The 20,772-nt window shown below is 40.2% G+C and overlaps 1 protein-coding gene across 1 annotated transcript in view; it reads right to left on the bottom strand.

Moving 5' to 3' along the window:
* Positions 1–20,494, bottom strand: part of TBL1X (transducin beta like 1 X-linked) — a 59,222-nt gene extending 38,728 nt beyond the window's left edge. Inside the window, exons 1-2 of the mRNA XM_056861946.1 lie at positions 20,390–20,494; positions 13,386–13,493 (exon numbers count right to left, since the gene is read on the bottom strand). The gene's annotated coding sequence lies outside the window, so the exon portion shown is untranslated. The remainder of the gene's footprint in view (positions 1–13,385; positions 13,494–20,389) is intronic.
* Positions 20,495–20,772: the final 278 nt, after the last annotated feature.

Raw genomic sequence — 20,772 nt, 5'->3', positions numbered from 1 at the left:
ATCTTCCTCACAAGATTGTTTTTACAAATCACAAATATTGTACTCCATCTAGAAAACAATTAAAAGACAGATGGACATTATTTCAAATCAACAAATGCTTGGATAAATTGACTGGATAAGAGCCAATAAACTGGAGCTCAGTCCAGAAAAGGCTGAGGGAAGCTGTCTGTACCCTGGCTGTTTTACAACCCTTTTTATTGCCTCGTATATTATTTGTAGTGTTTGATTTGGTTGTCTCTGTTTTATGCAGATTTTGACCACGTCTTGGCTGCATTCATTCTTTGTTGCTGTATTATGTTCTGTCTTTTATGCTGATTTTCCTTGTTTTATTATTTTTAATACTATTATTTTAAATTTTTGTTGATAAAAGCAATAAATTGTGTTTTAAATATCTGTGTCAGTCACTTCAAGAAATAATTTACATAAATATACAAATAAATAGATCACCATTAAGTCTTTTGTTAGTTAGCTGTGAAATCAATAATTCTGTAGGCAGCTCTGTGCACTAATTCAGGGGATTTTCACAATCAACAGCTAATCAAAGATCAATTAACTATAGTCTGTAGCTTCTGATTAATCCTCCACTTGCTTCATTTACCGCAGACATAAAGATTCACTCTTTTCCATATGCATAGCAAAAAGACCAAATAATTCAAACAGTGCCCAACAATTTCGGCCCTCTTGATGCAAACACCTATCAACTAGTAACTGATCAAACCAGCATCAAATTAGACATTACTCTGTAAACTGCTTTACCAGTCAATCATACTCCTCCTCGTAAACCACTCTTCCTTACAATGAATGGCAGGTTTTATTAGACTCATGATCCAGAAACGGGTCTTTCCATTTCAACTTTCCATTTTGTACATACATGTACACAGTCTATGAATAGTAATGGGAGAAGGATAATAAGCATGTAGGAACTTTTAATTGTCCAACGCACCCTATCATTATGACCCAAGGTCGTCATCCTGAATGCTGTATCCATAAGGATAATGGTTTTCCGTGACAGCCACTCAGAGTAGCTCACAGGAGCGCTGTTCCAGCAGCCGATCACCTTTCAGATGGGGGGGCTGGAATGCTGGAGGGAAGACAGGAGAAGAACAGTTGAGTTCTCCCTTGGACAGAGAAGGCAGTGGAAGCTCAGGGTCTGGCTCAGGAAAAGAGCAGACCGTGTGAGGGGTAGCTCCGCCTGGTAGAGAGGCAGAGTGGTTTAACGCTATCTCTGGGGCAGAACAGAGTACCGTGTTTATAAGGCCCGTCTCTGGTTATGAGCAGTCCTGGTACCATTTAGCCTGTCTCTTGGGAAAGGGCAGGCTGGTGTGGGTGGAATCCTGAGTGTGTGCAAGAGGATCCAACCTAGTGCCTAATCAGTAATGGCCTGTTTGTGTCTGAAAGCACTGAAGAAAATCCAAACCACTCTCTAAAGCAGGGGTGGGGAACCTTTTTTCTGCCAAAGGCCATTTGGATATTTATAATATCATTCACAGGCCATACAAAACAATCAACTTAAAAATTAGCCTGCTATATTCTTGGGCAGTCCTAGAAGCTCCATAGCCTATGACTCTTCTTCAAGGGGGGAAAAAGGTTCCTTTTCTCGGCAAAACAAACTCACGTCCGCCTTGAACAGAGGCTATTCCTGTCCGCGGGAGGGGGCGGATCCCCAGTCTTAGATCCTTCTGAGCTAGAGATCTGCCAGGACCCACGGAGGGCCAGAACAAATGATTTCACGGGCCTTAAATGGCCCCCGGGCCTGATGTTCCCCACCCCTGCTCTAAAGCCATAACTGATCTAATTTTAAGTGCCTCAGCCAGGTTTCTCCTTTGTTAGCCTGGAGACCAGTGCTGCTGTTCTATTCCTTGAGACTGTCTTAAAAATAAATAAATCTTCTTTGTTATTTCTGTTCAAATCCTGCCTCAGAGATCTCCTTAAAGCCAGTGTGGTGTAGCGGTTAAGAGCGATGGTTTGGAGCGGTGGATTCTGATCTGGAGAACCGGGTTTGGTTCCCCACTCCTCCACATGAGTGGCGGAGGCTAATCTGGTGAACTGGATATGTTTCCCCACTCCTACACACAAAGCCATCTGGGTGACCTTGGACAAGTCACAGTTCTCTTTGAGCACTCTCAGCCCCACCCACCTCACAGGGTGTCTGTTGTGGGGAGGGGAAGGTGATTGTAAGCCGGTTTGAGTCTCCCTTAAGTGGTAGAGAAAGTCGGCATATAAAAACCAACTCTTCTTCTTAAACTACTTGTTTACTTCATATACTTACCTCACAGTAGCAAACCCAAAGCCTACACTTGCCTACCATTAGAACACCTGGTAACTGAGGGGAAGGTTTATAGTTTAAAACAAACCTAGATCAAAGAAAACCTTAGGCGGCTGTGTGTGTGTGCCCTCAGCAGGAAAAATAGCCTTGTCACACTTTCAAATTGTATTCTAGGACATCCTTGAGATCCTTTACCAGGAGTTCCTCAGTATAAGGCAGTATAGCAAAATGGCTTCTTTGAAGACTGCTTCACTACATCTTCTGTTGATGTGGAGCCTCAGGAGAAAGTTTGGTGTGTTCCTTGGTGCACCTTAAGTAAATGTACAGCAACAAACCCGGCTACTGAATACTGGAATATGACCCCAAAGTGTGAGAGGTGCCCAGTTGCTTCTCAGCAGACAGCATGAGATGAAAAGGATTCTTTCAAGCTAAAAAGTTGAAAACCATTCTCTACTAGTAGCAACAGTGAACCTCACAATCTTCTAGGCGATATGTGATGGGTTAAACTGGATGAAGGAAGCAAGATAAATGATACAGGAAATACAGAGGGAAAGAACACGTATGTCCAGTTTTCCATAGGAACACATGGCTCCTCTGAGATTCTTATACTCTTATCAGTTAACTTTTGAGGGAATTTAAGAGGGAAGTGAGGCTCCAGTTGACTTCAGGAAAAACATGCCTGTTATTAAAGCACTATGATAAAAGCATCATCTACTGTTCCAGATAACATTGGTGTATAATCTTGTCCCCTCTTTCCCTATATCTAAAACCACATTAGAGTGCTTGGTTTATTTTTCAGCGCTCAGCTCGTTTCCTTAATGGCATCATCCTCCAGCATTTAAGGTCTGAAAACACAAGTCGGTCTTGTTCCAATTCCCTCTGCTCCATGGTGAAAAGAGTTTTTGCTATATTGATCTTTTCTTCTTGGCACTTTGCTAAGCAAAAAAAAAAAAAAAAAGGAAAAAAAAGAAGCCCTCTTAATTAGTGTGATTGTGTTGTATCTGCTTCATGACCTAGTTCTGAGAGAGACGAGAACTCTGTTATTTCCTTTTCTTTGGGGGGGAAAACCCCCGAGCTTTAATATTTTTATGTACATGTTCCTTGGTGCACCCTAAGGAAATGCACAGCAACAAACCTGACTACTGATATATTAAGTAATCAGGGGGGAGGGGGGGAGAAATTATATCAAATATTTCTTTAGGCCCCATACAAATGAAGTTAATATACGCAAGAAAGATCGGTAGGATTTGTGAAGCTGATTTTAGTCTATTACGGCAGTCTTCCAATAGTCGCTAAAGGTGAAAAGTACGTGCATGGAATAACCTATTTACATATAATTATAAATTGACCCTGTGTACTTTATGTGATTCACACCACAGTTAATACGGTCAGACTTTGATATAAACAAATAAGGATCCCCTGAGTGGGGCCTGTGGTGACAGGCCCAGAGAGGGTTATCAGATTTCAGTAGTGAACTTCTGCTATAGCGTTAAACACAGAACTTACACAAGCAGCTGTACTTCTTATTTTTAAAAAGCAGACAACGAAGTGAAGCATTTAACGATTGCTAATTGATCCACCAGCTTGGTTAAGTGAATCAAGCAACAGAGATTAATTCTGAAGTATGGAACTAGATGCTTTCTCAATAAATGTGTATCATTAATGGTTGTTCACTGATATAATATGAATGCAGAAGCAGACCAAAAGAAAAGATGACAGTGTGACATGCTAGGTGCTTAACTCTTCCCAAACCTATGTTTTCTACACATATCTTCCTGCCCACCTTGCCATTATCTGAGTCTTCTTTGAGTTTCTAAGTGATTTAATAGAAAATAATTAAGTGATAGTGGTCTGACGGAAAATATAGAGAAAGAAATCATTAAGGGAAACAAGCATCTTCTCCACATGCCAACTTCTAGAGCATCCCCCCCCCCCATCACCCACAGTAGTATTAAGAGGAAAGAAGGAGCTGGGATCCTTACATTTTTTCTCAAATCTAGTTTGAAAATCAAAGAAATGTGTATACTTTGTTTTTTAACTGGTTTATTCCAAGAAAGTACTTTTCACATTTGGCACTGCTACTTGAGGAATATTTTTTTACAGGTATAGATATGATACAAAATAAAGACTTTATTTCATAGGAGCCGTTTTCTGAGATGAATAATTTCACATTCACACATTAAAAAAAGTTCTCCTATGGAGGTCTGCAGGAAGGAATACAGTCTGATGTGTTGCATTTAATAATTTTTAAGATAATTTTTAGTATAAGATTTATAAATGGTTTGATCCTCTAATCCAGGGGTGTCAAACATGTAGCCCGTGGGCCGGATCCAGCCCGTGGAGGGCTTTTGTCAGGCTCATGGAGCCGAGGCAGCTAATCCCCCTTTCCCCCTCCCCCCTTTTCTGGCTTCCCGGGGCCGCTGTGGCCTCACACGCCCAGCCCGAAGCCTTTCCCCCCCTTCCCGGGGCCACTGCGGTCCCGTGTGGCAGCGTGAAGCCTTCCCCCCTCCCTCCTCCTCCTCCTTTCTCTCCCTCCTTTTTCTTTCTTTCTTTCTTTCTTTCTTTCTTTCTTTCTTTCTTTCTTTCTTTCTTTCTTTCTTTCTCTCTCTCTCTCTCTTTCTCTCTCTCTCTCTCTTTCTTTTCTTTCTCTTTCTTTCTTTCCCTCCCTCCCTTTCTCTCTCTCTCTCTCTCTCTCCCCTTCCTTCCTTCTTTCCCTCCCTCCCTTTCTTTCCCCCCCTCTCCCCCTCTCTATCTGTATCACTCTTTCTGTCTCTCTTTCTCCCTTTTTATTTCTCTTTCTCTTCTCTCTCTCTGTCTCCCTGTCTTTCTGGACTGGGAGAGAGCTGCAGGCTCACTAGTCAAGGCAGCTAGTCCTCCCCTAGTCCAGATCTGGGCTGGTGAGTCTGCTGCGGGATTGCCAGCCAAGTCAGCCACGACGACGCCACCCCAGTCCGGATCTGGGCTGGTGAGCCCGCTGCAAGCTCGCCAGACAAGGCAGCCACCCCCCTCCCAGTACAGATATGGGCTGTATCTCCAGTATCTGGCATTGCATTTTATAGTATTTATTTATTTATTTACACATGGCCCGGCCCAACCAAGTGACACTGATGTCATATCTGGCCCTCCTAACAAATGAGTGCGACACCCCTGCTCTAATCATTGCCATACAATAACCAAAACAAATCCCCCACATGTCTGTAAACAGTTTTGCCTGTTCTAATGAAAATGCAGCCAAAGAATTTTTAACAATTAAGGCTGCTTCATTTAGCTAAAATAACCACAAGAATTCTTCTCTTAATAGTCCTTCAAATAACCTACAAAATTTTAAGTTTCAATTAATATCATTTATATAACATCAGCGCACATAGCACTTTATAGAGTAACACATGTAAAATGTGTTCTAGTGACCCTACAATATTCATTTCAACAGTAGAAGTGTCAACAGAGAATATCAAGTTAAGGACTACAGAGTTCTAAGTTCCCAGCCTTTTGAAAACACTGATCTGAAAATAGTTTTTCAAACAGACTACCTCCAGATACAAATATCTTCCTGCCCACATATATAAAATTAGAACAGTCTGATGGAAAAAAGATAATTATATTTATGCTACCAAAAATATTTTAAAAGATCTCTAATTATTGTATATCAACTGGTTCTTGTAGGTTATCCGGGCTGTGTAACCGTGGTCTTGGTATAAAATACCAAGACCACAGTTACACAGCCCGGATAACCTACAAGAACCAATGAACTCTGACCGTGAAAGCCTTCGGAAATATTGTATATCGTTAGCTATTACAAACACAAAACATGAGGAGTTTCATATTTCATTTAAATGTTTCAACTTTTATTTTTATGTAAAATATTTTGAACATCAGATAATGCAAGATATTATAGATGGGATAAAAAACCAAGGCAGTTAATATTCATACACTTATAGAAATTGTATTAATAGTAAGGTCAGGCGCTTACACACTTTTTTTGTTCTCCCGTTACCCCTTTTCACTGAACAAAGGAAGGCCATGTTTACTTGAACATGGGATATTAATAGTGTTATACATGTATTAAAGGTGAAGATTAGGTTCCTAGGAAAGAACTATCTGAAGAACAGACCTGCTAAGTTCCTGTCTGTTTTGACTCCAAGTGCCATAGTAAGAGGAGTCTTCCTAGGAGCATGGTCTTCCCAGAAGAAGGGTCTTCCTAGGTCAGGGCTCCCCTATGTGGCACCTATGGGTGCCATGGAGCCTGCCAAGCTTTTCAGAAAGTAGGTGTGGCCAATGTAAGGCAGGGCTTGTCATTGGCTGCCCTCATTCACATGAAAGGAGAACGGGAAGAATTGGCGCTTACCTGGGCTTTCCTTAGGCAGTGTGTGGTTGTATTCCCCCCCTCAGGAGGGAGGTATTCTATATGGATCTGTCTCCTGAGGCAGTCATTTTGGGTTTGGTTTCAGCTCCCGTGGCAGTCATTTTGGGTTGGTGCTCACCACCCTCTCTCAAAAATTGCCTACAGGAGCCAAAAGGTTGGGGACCCCTATTCTAGACAGCCTAGAGCCCAAGAGCTGGAGCCAGAGCACAAGAGTTAAGAGTTGGCATATTGTGAACTTGATCCAGCAAGATTCCCATCTGGGCACAGGGCTTAATTAGAATGAGAAGAAAATAGCCCCACCTGCTCTGAAGGCAGCACCTGAGAGTGCTAGGACTTAATTGGGGTCCTGCACAGAATTAAGTCCACTAGACTAGAGCAATGATCTGGCCTCAAATCCGGAGCATGGGCTGCAAACCTGGCACTGCAACTTGGCTGGCCTGCTTCCACACAGGTCTGCTGTTTCTGATGCTCTTGCTGAGAGCTGGTGGTTTGACACCTAGTCTGGTCTGGTTGAGAGACAGATGTTACTGGGCCTAAGATGTCTACTGGGAAGCAGTAAGATCTCATCTACAAGCTCTTAGCATGGAGCCTCGGAAGCCGGAGGCTCCAGGTCTCCCAGTGACAAGGTTCCAATTACAGGCTCATGGGGTGTGGCCTCAGAAGCCAGGGACTTTGGGTCTGAGAGAAATCCCATGGTATTCCTGTCTTTCCTTCCAGCTCATCTGGTTCCTCCTATGATGAGTCTGAGTCCGGCTCAGCAGGGGTCCTAACCCTGTCCATGATAGCAGATTGCAAGCTAATGCCATTTCAGGATGTGTACAAGACTCTTTCAATCTGCTTTTTTATACCCTAGGGTAATCATCCAGTGATCAACTCAGTTCCGGCTCTCTTAGGCCCCCCTCCTTCCAGATTCCACCAAAACCTGGTCATCCTCTTTTTCAAGCAAGTCAACTGCACCATGTATAATAACGTGCCCACCAAAACCCACTCAGGATCTCACACAAACCGAATCCGCCCACCTCCCCACAGAAGCAAAAAAACCCAAAAAACAGAAATCATTTTTCTGTAAGTGATAGCCTGTCAGGTTCATACAGATTGAGTATTCCTTATCTGGACTGCTTGGGACCAGAAGTGGTCCCTATTTCGGATCTTTCTACATATTGGAATATTTTGCATATACACAATGAGGTATCTTGGGGACCCCAAATTCATTTATGTTTTATATACACTTTATACACATAGCCTGAATGTAATTTTAAATAATATTTTTAATAAGTTTGTGTACACTGAACCATCAGAAAGCAAAGGTGTAACTATCTCAGCTGTTAACAAGAGCAACAACATACAACACACAAAGGGTCCGGTTTTCGGATCAGTCCAGATATGGGATGTCTGGATAAGGGATATTCTACCTTTATTAGATTTCAAATGCTTTTGTTAGTAGATCCAGTTAAAAAATTAAAGCATCATGTCTCCTTCAAAATGGGGAAACACAAAGCAGCTGCAACTAAAATGTAAAGCAAGTGTTGACCAGAAACAAAGCTCTTAACTTCATTATCCTTTCACTGTTAGCAAGTATATAACTAAATTACACCAAACTGAAAAGCTGTCTCGTCTTCACAGTTTAATATGTGCCAGAAAGACACAGCACATAACGCAACAATTTACCAATAATGTTACCGTGTGAATGCCACTTTCAAAATACTCAGTAAATATATATGCTGTAGAGCATCTGTTAATCCACACATATCAGCACAAATCACTCACACTCCCCTTCATATTCTGAATCTGCCTTGAAGAATCTTGCATGCCCTTGTGTCAGCTGAGCAACAAGGGAGGGCACAGCTGTATCCCTCATCTTTGTCTTTAAACCAATCTGCGTCACCTGTTAATTAGCACTGTGGGTGGCTGACGTGCTCCTAGCAAAGAGATCAAGAACTGGATAATCAGATGCATTGATCTCTGAACTGAGTCTCTCATTAATGGATGCAAAAGATGGGAGAGAAATGGTGGGTGGGCTATGGAGGAGAAAGAAGAGATACACAATCACCCAAAACAACAGGTAACATAATTGCAAAACCCACAAGGACTCATTACAGTTTACGAATAAATAATTACTATTAAGCTTATAGCTTGTTTTGAGCAATATGTTACTCCAAGGGCTCTGCTTAAACCAAAAAGGGACTTAGTCCTTTTGAAATCTATTTATATTCTCATCAGCTTCAACGATAATGGGTGCTGGACAGTATTTTGGATTTTTCTTAAGCAGCCACCTGCTTAATTAGATAGTCTGCCTGCCATCATGCAATTAACGTTATTTATATTGTGAAATGGAATTTCATTTTTTCTGGGACAGGCAACCAAACTACCCTGGGCTGAAGTCTCTTGTCCCGTGATAGTTTTTTCGTCTGTATTGTCCTGCCTAGGATAAGAACTTATCTAGCACAAATGTAAGGTAAACGTGGGAGACAATAGGGGTGTTTAGGGATTCAGGGTGGGGTCTGCTTATAAAATAGTGTTTTTTAGGGGCAGGTTAGTTCTCCAAGCTAGTTACACTTGCTTGCAGTTTCACTGAGATTGTAACCCGTCGGGTCATTTGCAGCCCATTCTTGAGCTGACGGCATAGGGGAATGGTGGGGAAGAGGCGCAACCACACCTCTTCCTAAGCCGTTTCCCCTATGCCGTTAAACAAAAAAAGCCATTTCGCGGCTTTTTTTGGTTTAACTGGGGCTTTTCACCCCATTGAAAACAGCGAGGCTGCGCCTGCAAAATAGCAGGCACAGCAACACCGTTCCGGCCACCGGCGCAAGTGGCCAAAAGGGGATAGGAAGCCGCCTAACTGGCTGCTCCTCCCCCTGGTCTGCCCCCCTATGCCAGCGCAGCCTCTCTACGCCGTGGACAGGGCCATGGAGAGGCCGGGCCGGCGGAGGGGAGAGGTGCGGCTCCATGGCGCTTGGGCGCCGGCGGAGCCACCCTCCCTGCTTGGCGTAAGTACGTGTAATCTCATGAGTACACGCACTTATGCCGGTGGCGGGTCAGGCTGCCTCCTAAGATGTTTTGCCCCCCCCCCCCGGAATGGGCTGTTGGTGTCTCAAATGAATTTCCAGATGAGTTGAGAATAAATCTCTTTAAAACAGGTCTATACTGTAAAAGCAACAGGGAGTGGTTAGAATTGGCACTGCATTTTTTTGAATGACAGTACACAGAATCCATTTCAAGCGACCCAAAATGCACACTGCTTTTGCAGCAGAATAACTAAACTACTATCTTCCTTAAAATTATGTCACCATAATTTTGCATTTCTTGGAGCTGCTACTAAAGCCTGTGTTCCTGGTATGGCTGGAAACAAATTTATGTTTTATATACACTTTATACACATAGCCTGAATGTAATTTTAAATAATATTTTTAATAATTTTGTGTACACTGAACCATCAGAAAGCAAAGGTGTAACTATCTCAGCTGTTAACAAGAGCAACAACATACAACACACAAAGGGTCCGGTTTTCGGATCAGTCCAGATATGGTTTCAGGCCTGGTTATGGGACTGAAACAGCCTTAGTCACCCTAGTGCGTGACCTGTGCCAGGAGATGTTGGAGGGAATGTGACTGTTGATTCTTGTGGAACTCTCAGCAGCTTTCTATACCATTGATCATGGTATCCTTCTAGACTACCAGTTTAGACTAGGACTGCAATGTGCAGTTTTGTGGTGGTTCCTGTCCTACCTGGAGGGCCTGACAATTCCTCATCACAGGATAAGAACACCATGGAAGATAAAACCATGACAGATCCCAAGGTGCCTGGGCCTTCTGACAACAGGGGCTGTCATGGAACTGGAGGCCAGCTATGGCTGCTGGACCAGAAGCCCAGGAGGCTCAGGGACAGGATTCACCACCAGCACATGGGATGGATAGGGGCCCATGAAGGAAAGTGGTCAATTCCCAAGGATCCCGAGATCACCCCTAGGATACCAAGAACAGAGAATACAGAAACCCCAGGCAGAAGCAGAGCTCAGACAGCGGAGAGCACAACTAGCTGCCCAAGGCAGGAGTTACCAATGGTTTCGCTGAGGACTTCTGACAAATGTTTCCTCTTATTCCACAAGGAACTATATGTGATGAGCTGCAGGCCTTTATCTAATCATCATCCATTTGGAGTAGCATCCAAAAATACTGTTGAGGAAAAGTACCGTATATACTCGCGCATAAGCCGAGTTTTTCAGCCCAAAAAAAGGGCTGAAAAAGCCGAACTCGGCTTATACGCGGGTCAATACGGTAGAGGAGGGAGGGAGGGGGGAACATACCGCCGTCATCGCCGCTGGGCCCGCGCGACTTCCTCCGGCCGGCAGTGGCCTGGGGGGCCCTCCTGCAGCCACAGGAAGGCCGCGCCGCCGCCGCCGCCGATTCACCGCCTCTCCCGGTGAGTAGGGGGTTCAGGGGCTCTTCCCCCTCCCCCCCTTGGATGGCACTGGGGTTGGGGTGGGTCGGGAGGGCCCAGGAGGCCGGCGGGAGGGTGACCTAGGGCAGGGGCGACACCATCCCTGCGCTCTAAAATGGTGGCTGCCATTTTAGAGCGCAGCATTACCGGTAAAGGGAATTTCTTATTGACCCTCGGCTTATACGCGGGTCAATAAGAAATTCCCTTTTCTGGCCTCAAATTTGGGGGGGTCGGCTTATACGCGAATCGGCTTATACCCGAGTATATACGGTATGTGGATACAACTTGCTGGCTTCTTAATGAAACTAATTAAAATCCCCATGCTGTATGTTTTCACATTTAGGTGGTCTAACAGATTTCCTCTAAAAATAGTTATTTGTTGTCAAACATTTATCAGGGGCAGGCCCCTAGTGAAGTGAAGAAATAAATAAATAAATAAATAATACTATTTAGAATAGGCACGTATTTGTATGGATGAGCAACCGCACCTCAAAGAATCATCTATCCATCAAGCCTTCAAAAGATGCTACTGTAGAAACTGCAAACCTGACAGGAGTATTGGCATAGTTAACAACAACCCTTACTTTAGGAGTAACAGCAGCAACGGGGGGGGGGGGGAGGGGGGAGACACAGGTTTAGATAGCAAGGCCCATGAACAAAATTCTGCTCCTGGAATGGGTCTTTCCTGCCTCTCTCTTCCTGGTACAGCCTAAAAAGTTGCTCCATGGGATCAATGACCCTTATGAACATTTTGGGTTGCAATGTGGGGAGTCTGCTGTAGAAAAGTGGAATTGTTAAAAATGGCACATTCACGGAAGTGGCTCTCCATTCACTTAAGTGACATTTTGGATCCAACCAATAGTGATAAGACAGAATAAAATTTCTACCAATGTAATTCATATAAGAGGATGTCCAAACTAATTTCTAGATTAAATTGGGACAAAAGGTGCAGACAGCACTAGTTATTCTCTTTTGTTCAGACGTCTGTTGGGCCTCTTATGAACACCAACTAAAAGCTAGAACACTGGAAAATAACCTGGCCCAAATTTAACCCTCTCCTGAACTGATCCAGGATAACTAACTATCTGATGAATCCAGATTCTTGCCTGGCATTCAATCTGTAGAAGCTTTGATTGGTGTTAAGGCTTGTTTGTTTCCGTTCCCTCAATACAATAAGACTGCCAACCACTGTTTATGCTTAAAAAACACTAGAAGGTCAAATTCACTGAACTGCTTTAACTTGTTAGGGCCAGAATAGAGTAGGATGCCTGTTCACACATTATTTTACAACTCACACAAAAAATAATTCAATTCAATTCAATTCAATAATCTTTAATAGGCATAGTACAAAAGACAGCTCATAGATTCTCACGATCAAAAACAGATCACACAAATCCCTGATGAACAAACCAGGGCCCCTACAGAGTATACAATACAATTAAGTATGAAATATATAAAATGTACCATATTTACATGTGGCTGTATCAATTGTGAACAGGGTGTGAACATTATGCCCCACTTATTCCTTTGAAATATACAGATGTGTATTGCTGTCCCTCTTGTTTATTTTAAATACAAAAGTGGCAAATAACATGCCACCATCACAGGAGTTGCAGGTTGTTTCATACTATCCCAGCAATTTAAATTTTCAGCTCTTTATGCTGGCACTTAAGAGTCATCAGTGTTTCCAATACTTTCCAAGATAGTAGTTCTTATTTTAAAAGCTACATCAATTTTAAGAGTTATTGAAATAGCTGGAGTGTTATTTTCTGTCTACCATGTAATAAAGAAGGGTGGAAAATGCAAATTACAAACATGTCCAGTTCTAGCACCAGCTGCCTACCTGAACTCCCTGTAAACGAATACACATAGGAGGGCTTAAACAGTGGCTAGATGTGCAGCCTTACCTTCTGCCATTATAGAAGGGAGATATAAGAAGATTCCTAGGGCAGAGAGACTCTGCCCCTGTAACTCAGGGGAACTGTAAACCATTGAGAATTTTTTTTTTCCAGATGTGCTTTTTATAAGACAGCCTGCGTCAACATTATTGAACCTCTCATTGGGAAAATGGGCGCTGGTGGAGAGGGTGCATGGACTAAAAGGTTCCTGTTGGGGGATAATTCCCCAATCACCACTCAGATTGCAAAATACTGCACGCTTGCATTTAAGAGACGTGGCCTTAAGAGTATCGTGCTAGCCCAGTCTGTAAATTTATTCCTTGTAAGTTTAGCTTTTGTTTTATCTGGCAAATAGCCATAAATAACAACTACTACTACTACTGATTATGATGATGTCCAGTTCCTATATGGATCTGCTTACCTGGTCGTGAGACCTCTGAGATGTTGAAAACTGCTTCTTGCAGGCTGGTGAGAAGAGTCTGGGGGCTTGAGTTACCATGGAGATCTTTACATTCGACTATGGAGAAATCTAGAATGAGAGGACAACACCTGGTCAGATCAAGGTTGTGCTGAACGGTAAAAAATTCCCACATTCTCCTTTAGTTCACTACTCCTGGTTAATATAATATGATTGCCTAACCAAGCAACATTGCTGCAAGTTTACGCAATCTCACCTTTTGAAAAAAAACCAACCCTATTTAGTGAAAAGCTATCAAAGCTATGATTGTTCACAGAAACTCTAGCACAGCCAAGTGATGAATCTGAAGTTCAGCCCGTGGCCCACTTATTGTCTAAAGTACGTCCTAAAGTATGAACATGGAGCATTGATGGCCACAAAATAGACCAGGTACTCAAGTTTAAATACTTAGGAGTAGTCTTACAAGCCTCTGGTTCTAGAAAAGCTCACAGCAATTACGCAGCAGAGAAAGGGCAAAAATCTGCCTTAAACATCATTAAATTTCTAAGAACTAAGGGAGGGCATTACTTTCCAGCAGCTCTTAAGCTTTACCAAGCGAAAACACTGGTACAACTGACATATGGGACCTTACTTGGGCCACCTTCATCTACTTTTTTCCCACTGGAGTGGGTTCAATCTAAATTCTTGAGAGCAGTCATCCATTTACCTTGTTGCATATCAAATACTACTGCCCTTACTTGGGCCACCTTCATCTACTTTTGTCCCACTGGAGTGGGTTCAATCTAAATTCTTGAGAGCAGCCATCCATTTACCTTGTTGCATATCAAATACTACTGCTAGACTGGAGGTAGGACTGGTGAGGGTGGAGGCAAGGGTCTGTACGGCTTCCATTACTCTCTGGCTTAAATTAAATCTTATCCCTCAAGGACTGCTACCCCTGCTTCTATAGGATAAGTTCCTTTCCTTTCCTTTTATCCCTTAGAAGCTCCTTGATCAATTGATCTTGAGCAGCATATATCTAGTGTTGGAGGGATATAAGGACTGAAACAAATCTTGCCACTGACAATGTAGCCTTGGGGTCCCTATCACTTAGCAAAAAAGGCATTATGTCAGTCACAGAGGCATTGGATTTGTATATTAAAAGGGAGGAAATATAGTGCGATCAAAGTTCCTCGTAAAAGCGGCATTCCAAAAGGGCATGGGCTAATGTGTCAATAGAGCCAGAAGAGCAAGGGCAGATCCTGTCTGAGTATGGTATATTCAGAATTCTGCCCTGCATTACCATAGAAGGGTTAGCATTCAATCTAGCCAAGCAAAAAGCTCTACAGAGACGAGGAGTTGTCAGATAATATGTATAGGCAGGCAGACCACGTGGAGGGGGTATTCCGAAGAACTGGGATGAACAGACACGACGAGCACGAAAAGTAGTGCTGTTATAATCGAGCTCTTTAATGCGCTTTTTAATTTTGGCAAAAGCTTCAGTTTTCCCAAGATCTGATAACATATCCTGCGAGAAGCCCAACAATGCCAGTTTCTCATCTAAGATTTTTTGCCATGAGGATTTAAAAGGGTCATGCTTCAGAGAAGCTAGGAACCCCTCAGTGCTAAAGCACAGTTTAAGGTGTAGTTTAAAGGCAGCCAATCACGCCCTAGCTTCAAGTGACATTTGGCCAAACTCGGAACGAAGAGTAACGCCAGCAACACATCAAGGGACATTTAGGAGTTTTCATAAGAACTGAAGCAGTGGAAGATCTATAGATTCATTGATGACTGTAATCCAGATGGCAACACCAAAGAGGATAATTGGGATAATTTTCAGGTTAAAAACCTGAATAGCCCCTGGAATATATTTGCCACCTTTGGTGTGAAAAAAATTGACAATAGCACCAACCCCAGGTATAGGATAAGTTCCAGTCAACATGGCTAAAGATGGTCCTTAATAAAATGGCTTGCCTGGGCCTTTCTCCACCTACCCTGTTAGCCATGGGCATAGACCAAGCATCAAGTCTCTTGAAGCAAATGGTGGAAGACACTGAACACCAGACAGACTTTGGAAAATCACCATTTTCCCTAGCACCTGATAAATCTAGATACTTAAGTCTCACCTGCAACTTATTTTTATCATCTTGAGTCTATTAATTATAGGAAGGCCTTTACCCTTGCCGGATGCCATGCCCTACCATTGGCTGTTTTAGAAGGGCAATATAAGAAGATCCCTAGATCAGAGAGGTTATGTCCATGTGGAACAGGGGACATTGAAACCATTGAACATGCACTGAAGTTAGATCAAAGCTTATTTATCCCCTACTTGGTTAATTCCCTGATGAGTCAGTTGAGCTTTTAGCAAAGAAGCTGTTGCTATTAAAATTCACATATTAGAAAATGATTGTTAGAATATTTTACAATTTTATCAATTTTAAGACGATAATTTTAACCAGGCTTGCTTTTATTGATCTTATACCTTTATATGTATGGGAAGCCTGTCATTCTGTGGTGCAAAACTATTGAGTCTGGAATTTTTTATGTGTTGGCACATGATTGGTCAGTCAACCGTATTAATAAATTTGACATTTGACTACCCAGGTCATTTTTGTTCAGATTAGTCCTCTGCTGAACTCTGTTAATGCTGTCATAATTCTGTAGCTTGGTGTAGAAAGCCACATGATCAGGGCTTATCATTCATTTTATTAGCTAAAACAAACCAAACACAAATGTATATATACTTGCTGGAGTTGCAATTTCTTCCAAATATTGTGCAGATGCACATACAATGTTTTTTAGATGTACCACTCCTACAAATTTTCTCTAAAATGATAAAGTACTAATTGCCTTATTTTTTTAGTTGCTTTTAATTAAGGTTACAATCATCCACATTTTACCAAAGGTAACATTTATTTCCATATTAAGTAGACTTCATTGTCCTTTACATTTTCTATGGCCAACTGAAAAACATAGCTGTTAATCTAGAAACAATGTCAGGTGTACAAGTTAACGTCATTCATCATAAATGAAATCTCCGATTGGACCAATCCTGGGATTGATTCACAGAACACAGAAACTTACTGCGAAACAAGATATCAACTGGCTGGTAGATCCATGGTCAGTTAAACTGTCATTGCACAATTCTTTAAGCAACCATCAAACTTTTATGCCATTCAGCCTTTAAAGAGCCACGAAAGAGGCTGAAAGACAATGGCTGTTACCGCACTAGGTATTCCCAGCGATGTGTCAAGAGTTTGGAAATGTTATTAAAAACATCGCTTTAAAAGGGTTTTTGGATGCCATGAATAAAAAATGGTTGGAAAATGTCTTCACAGCTAAAGGGGCCAAACAAAGTGCAAACAGTATTTTTTATAACAGTTTCAAACTCTTAATACATCGGTGGGAATACACTGAAAGTGTGAACAGAATTTTTTATAACATTTTCAAACTCTTGATACATCACTGGGAATATCTAGTGCGGTAACAGCCTATGACTGGCCCAAGAGTTTCTTTTTTAAAAAACCTTTATTTTAAACACAAACAAATAAACAACATAACATAACATAACATAACATAACAAAAACATATAGACATTTATACATCAAATTATTACATTATATGTGCAGTTTACTTAGCATGTACATTTCAATCATTAATTTCTTTGGATTACGTCACTTTATATATTCCCATATCTAGCAATATACTTGTTCATAAATATAAATCTTAATTTTAGCTATATAGTTTTTAAAAATTACACATTACTTGAAATTCTAAACTTGATCTATTATGTACAAGAGATGTTAATTTTGCCATAGTTGAATATTTTGTTAATTTGTTCATCCATTCTGTCAACTTTGGATATTTCTCTGCTTTCCACTTTGTTGCATACGTGACTCTTGCTGCTGTCACCATATATTTAAATAGTTCATTATATATATTTTGGTATGTTGCTTAGCAAGATATTTAATAGCATATTTTTGAATCCAGAGCATTTCATCATGTACTATTATCTAATATCTTCTTGCTTTCTTACATGTACACCACATATGATAAAAAGTTGCATATGTATTGTGACAGCATTTCCAACATTTCCCATTAAAGTCTTTGTTAGCCTTTGCTATATCCTTCGGAGTAATATACCACCTAAAAACCTTTTGTACCAATTCTCTCTTAATATTTGACTTTCTGTAAATTTAATTTTTTTGGTCCAAAGATTCTCCCACTGACTCATATGTATGCATCCACCAACATTTTGTATCAATTTTACCACACAATCTTTTACTTGCTCTGTTTCCATATCATATTGTAACAACAGTATGTAAATTTCCCCTAATAAATGTCTTGGGTCACCAGTGATTAGTTGTTCAAAAGTCGTTTTCTTTCTTAAATATCCACCTTCTTTTATTATTTGTTCTCTTAAATTTGAAGCCATTTGATGATATAATAACCATGGACTATTTTTTCCTTCATCTTTTTTATTGTTCACCAAGTTTTTATTTTCCTTGTTTATTAATAATATTTTCTTAAGTTATATAATCCATTTTCAACCATGTATTTTATCACGATAAACTGGCAATGTCAATGGTGAGGTTGGAGAGCATATTCTGCCTCTGCATTGAAACCATATTCTTAATAAACCGTCTCTCAAAATATGACTTCCATCTTGCATTTGGATTGCACTTAATGACTTCTTGCTCCATAAATAATCATGTATTCCTTCTTGAGTATCAATTATTTCCCATTTTACACTCCTCCTTTTTGGGTCATTAAACCAGTCTGAGACTCAGACTAGAGCTGCTGCTTGACGATACAGTTTAATATTTAGTACTGCCAGATCTCTTTTTTCTCATTTTGTAATACTTTAAATCTTACTGTTGGTTTTCTTCCACTCCATATGAAGTTATTGATAATTCTCTGCCATTTTTTCAAAGTCCTTTCATCTTTATATATTGGTAGCATCTGGAATAAGAAAATCAGCCTTGGTAATATATTCATTTTAATTGCAGAAATTCTTCCTAGCCACGACATTCTTAACTTTTTCCATCTTTGAATGTCTTTATTATTGTTTGTCCAAATTCTTTGATAGTTATCTTTATAAAGACTGATATTTTGTCAAGTACGTATATTCCCAAATATTTTATCGGTTTTTTTATAATAGTGCATTTTAAAATATTTTTAATGTCTTCTTCCTCTTCTATAGTTGCCCTTAATAACATTATCTTTGTCTTCTTTTTATTCAACTTGTATCCCGAACAATTTCCAAATCTATTTATTTGTTCCATTATATATTTTAAAGAGGTATTTATTTTTATTACTGAGATCACAACATCACCTGCATAACTTTTCATTTTATACTCTTCATTGTCTTTTTTCATTCCATAAATCCTTGTATATTGTCTAATTCTTGCAACTAATATTCCCACCGCCAGAATAAATAATATTGGTGATATTGGACATCCTGCCGCGTTCCTTTTGCTATTTCAATTTCAATTTTTTCAGTTAAAGATCCGTTTATTGAAATTCTAGCTTGCTGTTTTGTATAAATACTTTGCAACTGATTAAAAAACTCTGTTCCACAGTTCATATTTTGCAAAACTTTCATTTAAAAAAACCAAGATACATTATCAAAATCTTTCTCTGCATCTAAAAACATAAATGCAGTTTTTCCCCTTTCCTCCTAGAATATTCAATTGCATTCAATAAATGTCTAATATTATCTTTCATACATCTTCCTGGAACAAATTTTGTTTGATCTTCATGAATTATATCTAGAATGCATTTTCTTACTCATTCCGCCATAATTGTTGTAAAAATTTTATAATCAACATTTAATAATGACATTGGTCTATATGACTGTGGTAATAATGGGTCATTTCTTTCTTTGTAGATTAAGGTTATATTCACTTCTTGCAATGTAGGTGGTATAATCTTTCTCTCTTGCATTTCATTCATAACTTTTTTTAAAGTCATTGCTAGTATTTCTTCAAAACTTTTATAATATGTTGCTGTTAAGCCAGCTGGTCCCAGTGCTTTATCCTTCTTAAGCTTTTTAATAGCAACATTGATTTCTTGCATTGTTATTACTTGATTCAGGATTTTTCTATGCTCAGATGTAAATCCTTTAATTGGCACTTCTGTTAAATAGTTCTCCATACCTTCAGGATCAATAAATTCTTTTTTATAGAGATTCATTAAAAAGTCCCTTATTTATTCATGTATTTCTTGCTCAGCATGGACAACTTGGTTTCACATTCTTAATTCCAGACATCCTTCTTTTTTCTGTTTCTTTCTGTAAACAACATGTTAAACATCTTCTAAATTTATTTGCACACTCAAAGTGTGTTTGTTTTTTTAAAATTATTCTTGCCTGTGTTTCTGCCACTTCTAACAAATCCAATTGATTCTTTAATTGTTTTATTTCCTTCCGTTTTTCCTCTGACTGGCCCAAGAGTTTCAAAGCTGGGTAGAAATTTGAACCTGTGTTCCCTTGATCTAGTCTGACTGCCTCCCCCATACACCACACTGGCCTCTAGTCATAAAACTCATTCAAGAAAGTTTTAGAAGGTACAGTACTCATTTTGTGATAAAATTGTATCATGTGAAAGCTATCACAGAAAAACTGACTACTGATTTTACCCCTTTAGAACCTGGGACTAGATTTCCCCTTGGAAATTCCAAGTCAACATTAAGTAGAGTTGTTCAAGCACTTACCAGTTTGACTTGAATGCTGAATCAGTCATCAAACTAATTCAGATGTGATTATGTTTTCTCTTACATGTGTTAACAAAAATGGTTGCTATGGTCACATCTTTAAAAAAATTAAATTGGTACAATTACCCCATTTCTATCACTTCTCGTCTCATAGCATAATAGCACTAATCAGCTAATACTTTCAAAAATTATGGAAATATACTTACAGAATATAAGTAAACAGGTAGTAAAGTGCTTTTTCAAATTAGCATCACACAAGTTTGCCCAAAAGCACATACTCAAGAGACAAACATTGTGTCTGAATTGAGACTTACTATTTAAGTGCCTCTGTGTGCCTTCAGTGTCTGTTCCTTATGATCATTAATCTGCTTTCCCCTCTGTTTAATGATATCCACAGAAGTATACTCCTGTAATTTCCCCCCCAGTTAGGCCAGGATAGCTCTATTACATCACGACAGCAGAAATATCATCTAATGATACAAATAGTATGTTGGTATAATATCAGCAATTTCAACTTTATTTTTAAATAGCTATCCCAGCATGCAGTTCAGATGTTAACAAGGAGAACTGCAAGAAGCAAAGGTGCAATGACCTGGCCTTGTAGAAAAAGTGGTTATTGCACAAGCTCACAGTTGCTCAACACTCTACTTAACTCTACTGCACATTTTAACCTTTATTTCCTCCCACTCTGGGAACT

Source organism: Euleptes europaea, chromosome 16 (genome assembly GCF_029931775.1).
Source record: "Euleptes europaea isolate rEulEur1 chromosome 16, rEulEur1.hap1, whole genome shotgun sequence".
Lineage (NCBI taxonomy): Eukaryota > Metazoa > Chordata > Lepidosauria > Squamata > Sphaerodactylidae > Euleptes > Euleptes europaea.
The sequence above is the reverse complement of the archived record's forward strand: the minus strand, read 5'-3'. Positions and strand labels throughout refer to the sequence as shown.